This window comes from Sceloporus undulatus, chromosome 2 (genome assembly GCF_019175285.1).
Source record: "Sceloporus undulatus isolate JIND9_A2432 ecotype Alabama chromosome 2, SceUnd_v1.1, whole genome shotgun sequence".
NCBI lineage: Eukaryota > Metazoa > Chordata > Lepidosauria > Squamata > Phrynosomatidae > Sceloporus > Sceloporus undulatus.
The window spans coordinates 312,986,093-312,993,424 of NC_056523.1; the positions used below are offsets into that span (position 1 = coordinate 312,986,093).

Consider the following 7,332-nt stretch of genomic DNA (forward strand, 5'->3'; position numbering starts at 1 on the left):
GGACATCTAAATGGTGTGGGTACATCCCATTATGTAGTGGATTGTTTCTTTGCACCAGCCAGAGAATGAGGTAAGGGGAAGAGTGTGTGTGCGCGCGTGCATGACGAGGGTTGTTTCCCCCTTTCCATGCCGAGACTGTGGCCCTTGGGAGAGGCCCAGAGAGGGAGATATAGGGAGGGAAGTGGTGCTTTGTTTCCCCCTTTAGATCTTTTGTAACATGCTCCAGTGTTTGACCCTCGAATTATCCACAGGTCATATCAAAATCCATGATTTTGGCCCCCAAAACTGCCCTCGAGTTATACATGAGTATATATGGTAGTTTTAAAGAACTAGTTGTATGTTTTCAAGCCCAGGTTGCAGACTTCATACTGGATACTTGATCTGCTAACCCTCTGTGAATAAATGGTAGCATTATTATAATCTATATCATCATATAGCCATTTTGTTTTCCCTTCTCCCCTGTATTGTGTCAGGGTCTTGGATTCAGCATTGTGGGAGGGCAAGATTCTGCCCGAGGGCGCATGGGTATTTTCGTGAAGACGATTTTTCCAAATGGAGCTGCAGCTGCTGATGGCAGATTGAAAGAAGGTATTGTAACTGTGAGCAAATTTCTACAAGCCCAACTGCTTGCAAAACCAAGCTCAAGAACTGAGAGAAGCTTTGGCAGAACTTGGAATGCGTGTAGGATTCCAAGAGTTATAATCCAAATAAGATAAAGGAAGCTTCTAGAACCAGACGCTAACTGAAAAAAAAATCTAGGATAAGCTTTTGTGGACTGATGCAACATCTGATTGTACACCACTTCATGTATAAACATTATTAAATAATAGTAGCAATAGTAACAATAAGAACAATAGTATGAGTAGTAGCAGTGGTAGAATGTTTCCAGATGATGCTCTTGCTGTGTTTATAGTTTGCTCAGAGTACTTGCTTATAATGATCTTTACCATTTATATTATATTTTTCATGGCACTGAAAGAGAAATGAAACTGAGGAAGCTTAAGATTGCTTATGTTCTTGAGAAAAACACTTTATCTTCTCTCTAAATATTGATATGCATTTTTGATAACTAGGTGATGAACTTCTGGAAGTTAATGGAGAATCCTTACAAGGTCTAACCCATCAGGAGGCCATTAAAACATTTAAGGTAAGTAAATTGCAGACAGGGCTTCCCAGAGATACTAGAGATCACAAACTAGTGGACTACTCATAATACAGACACAACTGTTGTGGCCTTCTGTATGTTTATGTTGCAAGTGTTCACTGTTTTGTGAATCAGAATTATTTATCTTATTTTATAGAGCCTTAATATAACTGATCATACATGATCAGGTTGTCATAAATTTGAAAGATAGACAAAGCTGGGTTCAAAATAGCTCCCTGTGGTGGCTACCTTTTTGGAGTTGGTCTTCATAGCTGCCAGCCAAATAAATGCCAGTGCAAGGAAGGATATGTTTGCTCCTCTGTGCATAAGTTGGTATGGGCACAGTGCATGTATGCCATGTATATATGTGGGGTTTGAGTTGTCAGATGTTGTTATTTTGCATATGTGATCTCTTGAAGATTATTATTGCAGGAGGAAATTAATATATTTTGCAGAAGGAAATCAACTTTTGCTCATTAAAAATGGGCAATATTGTACCATGAGCTCAATCCCATTCCATATTATACATAATTGCACCATTTAAATGTATGGAAAATCCATCAAATCCATTGTTTAACATAACAAACTGTTCTGTTGCTTTTTTAGCAACTCAGGAAAGGTGTAGTGACTCTCACGGTACGAACCAGACTTCGAAGCCCAAGCCTTACTCCAGCTCGTACATTACTGAGTCGGTCCTTCAATCCAAGCTCCAGTACCAGTGGAGGAGCTTCTTTACCTGCCATTGAAGATGGAGATGTTTCTGCCTCCAGTCGCAAAGGGCCTGGACCAAAGGATAGGATCGTCATGGATGTCACTCTCAATAAAGGTTTGAAGAAACTTGATACTACCCATTAAAACATAGTTGAGGGTCACAGAAGCTCATGAGAAGATGCTAGCTAGAAGAATCATAGAGAATCTATGAAAAGTCTTATGAATGTTATGAAATGTACTGTTATGTTTGGGCACGTCACAGACTCTCAATCAGATATTTAACTGTGAGCAGGGTCCATCTTTGCTGAATGTGCACCATTGCCAGCCAATGAGCTCCTGTCCTCTTGTTTTTGAAACAACTTGCCAAGTGGGAACACATTTTTGGTAGCTTTGGTTGGCTCCCAAAGCTGTTTTGGGTGTCTCCACATCCAGTGCAGGCCACACCCCACCAAAGACCTAGAAGAAGATGACTATGCCACAGAAACAGGGATCCAAGCAGGAGAATTTTGACCAGATCTAGAAGAAGCAGCAGCAGGAGAAATAGAGGTAGACGTAACTGACCCCCGTCCACAAACACACAAAAACACACAATTTCTGTGGAAATCCCAGCTCTGAGGCTGAGCAATTGCACAATAAAATAAAACATAAAAAACTCAAAAGAAAAAAAAAGAAAAATCTTATGAACAAAGAATTAAAAATTGAGGTGCTGCCTCTATGTTCACTGCATTACCAAAATTAGTTGTACAAAAGCATATTCTCAGAAAATTTTATTTGTCAGTGGAGTGAAAAGACCATGGGAGATCATTTTTCAAGACTTCTGTGATGCTGCTCATGCGGTCTTCTTGCTGCTTTGTATCACTGATGTCACAATCAGATTGATGACATGCAAAAGATCTATATGCATTGCCTTTCAGCACTCAACTGAAAGTACTTGTGCAGTCATGCATCGAACTGAGTATGTGCCACCAGGTCCAGGTGGGCACCAGTTGATAGAAGTCAGTGTGAAAAGAGATGTAAAATTTTCAGAAACGTTGAAGTCATGGAAAGGAGGGCTTTCCCCCCAGAAAAAAAATGGAATATTCTGGAAAAAGTGGGAAAAATGCAGTATTAGCATTTTTAAAAAAAACTTTAGGGACATAAAATGTATATGTAACTTGGTTTTGTATAAAATTATCATGTTCGATATACAATGTGTTCAAAGAATTATTATAAATTGAATTTTTAAATTTTAAAAAATAATGTTTGTTATAAATAGAGCTACAAGAAACACCTGAACCCCTTTCATTTTGCCAGTTTATGAGGAATAGGAAAAAAACACTCATTGAGAATAGAGGAATCTATCAACATTAGTAAAACAAAGGAAATCATTTTGTCTTCTCTAGTCCTCCATAGTGCCAAGCAGACCTAAAGAAAACAAGACTAGGTATTGCAATGATATGAAATGCTGTATGTACTCTTACCTAAAAGTTAAGATTCTACCTAGTTTTTAAAAATAATGCCAGGAGAATAACTGTATGAACACCATGCCTTACATATTTTGTTCACCAATCTAAAAGAGAATCTCCCATAATCATTTTTTTCCAAAGCAAAAAGGCTTTTGGAAAAAAAACCTGGGCAAAAAAATTCCATTGACGTTTTCCATTCTCCCACAACCCTCTACATGTCTAGCCAGCCCAGAACTGATTGTGTGAATCCACTCATTCAAAATAGAAAAAATGCATTTTGCAACAAATCAACTGAAGAAACTAACTCATTTCAGAATTCTCTTCTTATTCAGAAGTACAAAACATCTGCTGCATGCGAAAAGGCTTTTTAAAATTGTGTTTATTTTGGTTTCAGGGTTAATAAATTTAGATTAGTAAACCAATTAAAAATCAGTTTTTTGACCTGTCCCCTTTTTTCATTATTTTTATTAATATATTTTGGATTTTTCCTGTCCTTGCAGACATCATAGCACTGTTTCAAGAACATGGTCAAAATTAGTCACACAAAACAGAGTACACAATAAAACAGTTTTCTACATTACATGCCAAGCTCTCTTCATGGATGCCTTTGTTATTATACTTTTAGAAGTGCATTAATAGGATTGTTGTATTTTATGGATATAAGCTGTTTTAAAGGTTCTGTTGCTTTTATGAAGTACCAACTACAAGCCAATGCTTTGTTTTAAAAAAACTACTACAAACAAACATGAGAATGAAAACAGTTTAAAATCTGCTTTAAATTTATAGTGCATGCCCGTATAACCATAGTCAACCTTGCCAAGAATTCTCAGTGAAAACATTGACATATGAGTAGTGCGAGTCCATTTAATTATTAAAAGTTGGGAAACAACAACTGTATGTTTTACATAGGAAGCTGACAAGAAAAAAACATTATAATGGGTTTTCCATTATTTCAGTTTGCTTTGGGGCCTATGAACATACAGGGAAAATAGAGAAGAACAAGAAGTCAAATGTCTAAATGGACTTCTGTGTATTTTTTTATTCCCGATTGACCTCCAACATGCTTGTTCTATGGGAAAAATTAGGGCAGAAATTCTGAAAGTAGAGTTTATAAGATTAGTAGCAGCTGTAAGAGACATGTTAAAAACATGATCTGTTTTGGAACATTGTTTATGGGAAAACATTCCATTCTTGACTGGTGAAGATGCTCTGAGTTTGGGGCAGCGTGAATCAAAGCCAAGCCAGATTCAGGAAGGATGAACACAGCAATTCATTTCTATCAAGGCATATTGCTACAGAATCTTGTAGTCATAGAATCATAGAATTAAGTCGGTTGAACCAAGCAGCAAACATTACCTGGAAGCTTTTTAGGGAGGAAGGCTCAACACTGGCGGTCAGGTCATTATTCATTTTGCCCACATACAGGTACTGTACTTTAAAAAAAAAATAAAACAATGAAAACATAGAATGCATAAAATAGCAACCAAGTGAAGCAGGAAAGTATCTGACTAATACAAAAAGCAATGTCAAAACAATAAATGAAATATTACAAAATTGAATAAATAAAATACAACAAATGGAAAAACATATAAAACCAGATTACGTGAAGGCAAAGGTGTCCATAAAGTCTCACATGACATCTGTTCCCCTACACAACATTACTTTAGAAGCAAAAGGGTGGAGATATGTTACAAGATACAGGATCAGACACATAATGTTCCTAATAAATAGACAAATAAAATGCAAAAAAAAGTGTGTATCAACAAAGCTTGAAGTGTAGAGAATCAGGTATAGTCAGTGGGAGAACAAATTAGTTTTACCATCTGTTATCACTGAAATATCTTTAAATATGAATACACTTACAAGCACAATATATACTTAGAACCCCCTTCCATGTGTTCAATGTAGCTTACTCCCAAATCAATGTGCATAAGATAGATTTCATACAGTCTTTGTCATTCATGGGAAGGCTCAACTACAATAACTGCCATCATATTTTTGTGTGGTTGCATGTGATGATTTAGTACATTTCCGACTGATAATTCCTGAGGGAGCTTAACTATGTAAGAGTCATAGTAGTCCAGTTTACTTGATAATTCAGGGGTGCTCAGCCTCCACATCCTAATTCCTCCTTCTACAAGAAATATCATGTGGATTACTCTTACCTATTAGCAACCCTGGTTTCCCTCTTTAGTTCCTTCCTCTGACCAGAGCTGGGTATTGGGTGAATCCCTACTTGGTTTCCAACTCAGGAATATAGTTGGCCCTGTATCTACAGATTTTTTTTAATCTACAGATTCAACATCCATTTTCCCCTTTTTAATTTTTTTCATTTGACCCTTACTATGTAAAGCACTGTGCAACTTTAGAGCAATCTATAAATAAATGTTAATAATAATAATAATAACCATCCACTGCTTGAAAATATTTTTTAAAATATAAGTGCCAAACAGCAAAATTTGATTTTGCCATTTTATATAAGGGACACCATTTTACTATACTACTGTATTTCATAGGGTTTGATCATCCATGGGGTGCATGTGTGTGTTTCCTGGAACCAAACCCTAGCAGATACCAAGGGCCCATGGTACTTGAATCCTTAGTGATTATTGTAATGAACTGTTTAAACTGTTCTTAATGTTTGCTCTTTGTTTCATTATAGAACCCGGTGTTGGGCTGGGCATTGGCGTTTGTTGTCTCACTATGGAAAACAGTCCCCCTGGTATATATATTCACAGCCTGGCCCCCGGCTCTGTGGCTATGATAGATGGAAGGTTAAGGTCAGTCCTGAAATTTTAAAGCATCATTATTTGCTGGCATCATTTTATTAATTTTCTTTTAGTATACTGTGTGCTCTGTGTTACTGTTTATATTTATATTATAATGTCTGTATGTGTCTGGGAAACTTGTCTCAAAGAAGGTCAGTGTGCCCAAAAGGCCCAGAGGGCTCCCTGCTCCTCATGGCTGCCATCTGCCGTAATCTCTTCTGACAGTGGAAGGGAGGGCTGACAGCAGGACCCTTGTTAAATTAGATGCACTCCTACAAATGTGCATGTATATTTCTGATGCTGGTAAACATGGGAAATTATAGTTCCTGAATGGTTTTTGGCCTAATGGCAGCTCTAATGGCAATAAACAAAGTGAATGGCAAGGTATACATTTATCATTCCTATGTGTCTTCAAGTCAACTCAAACTCAACTGAAAATCAAATAGAACAAGTTAAATTCTACCATTATTTAGGAATATTGTTTGCTGCTTCCTCATCCTGGCACCCTCATATCAATACTGCCAAAATTGAGGTGGAATAGCTTATTGGATACATTTTTAAATTTTGGTACACCTCCACTGGAGGGACAGGTCCTGCCAATTTTGCAACTTACCAAGAAAAAAACTACAACCTATTTGAAGTAGGATTTCAGAAGGCTTGTGATCTGGAATGTTTACAGAACAAAATCTTAAGAACTATCTTTGGGGTTTCGAAGTCAACCCCAACATAGAGTTCGAACAGACAGGCCAAACGAAGCGGCTTTGGGCCACTTGAGAGGTGTGCTGTTTCAGTGATGCACGTGCAGCTTTGGTGTGGCTTCCGGCCTCTTATGACGCTAACAAATGGTTTAATCCATTTAAGAGCTCAAATAAATACCAACAGCGGATACATAACTTTGTCAGAGGAGAGAAAGATGAAATTGAAACAGGAACTAGCAAAATTGCTTCTTACACACACGTCAGATTTAATGTGGCTAGCAAAACTAATGGGACTGTTAATCTTGCCGGTCCCAGCTGCTGGTGAGGCAACCTCCCTCCCTCCCAACTGCCACTGCTGTGGACTCTGAGGGAGAGAAGAGCCATCTTGCCGGTCCCAGCTGCTGGTGAGGCAACCTCCCTCCCTCCCAACTGTCACTGCTGTGGACTCTGAGGGAGAGAAGAGCCATCTTGCCGGTCCCAGCTGCTGGTGAGGCAACCTCCCTCCCTCCCAACTGCCACTGCTGTGGACTCTGAGGGAGAGAAGAGCCATCTTGCCGGTCCCAGCT

General features: G+C 38.2%; 1 protein-coding gene and 1 long non-coding RNA gene across 5 annotated transcripts in view; one reads left to right on the top strand and one right to left on the bottom strand.

The window, feature by feature from the left end:
* ALPK2 (alpha kinase 2) overlaps nucleotides 1-7,332 on the top strand; it is a 165,766-nt gene that overhangs the window by 20,894 nt on the left and 137,540 nt on the right. The window lies entirely within an intron of this gene.
* Nucleotides 2,631-7,332, bottom strand: part of LOC121923471 — a 9,224-nt gene continuing 4,522 nt past the window's right edge. For both annotated transcript variants that reach the window (XR_006102375.1, XR_006102374.1), the window contains exons 2-3: nucleotides 4,657-4,728; nucleotides 2,631-2,936 (exon numbers count right to left, since the gene is read on the bottom strand). This is a non-coding gene — a long non-coding RNA (uncharacterized LOC121923471). The remainder of the gene's footprint in view (nucleotides 2,937-4,656; nucleotides 4,729-7,332) is intronic.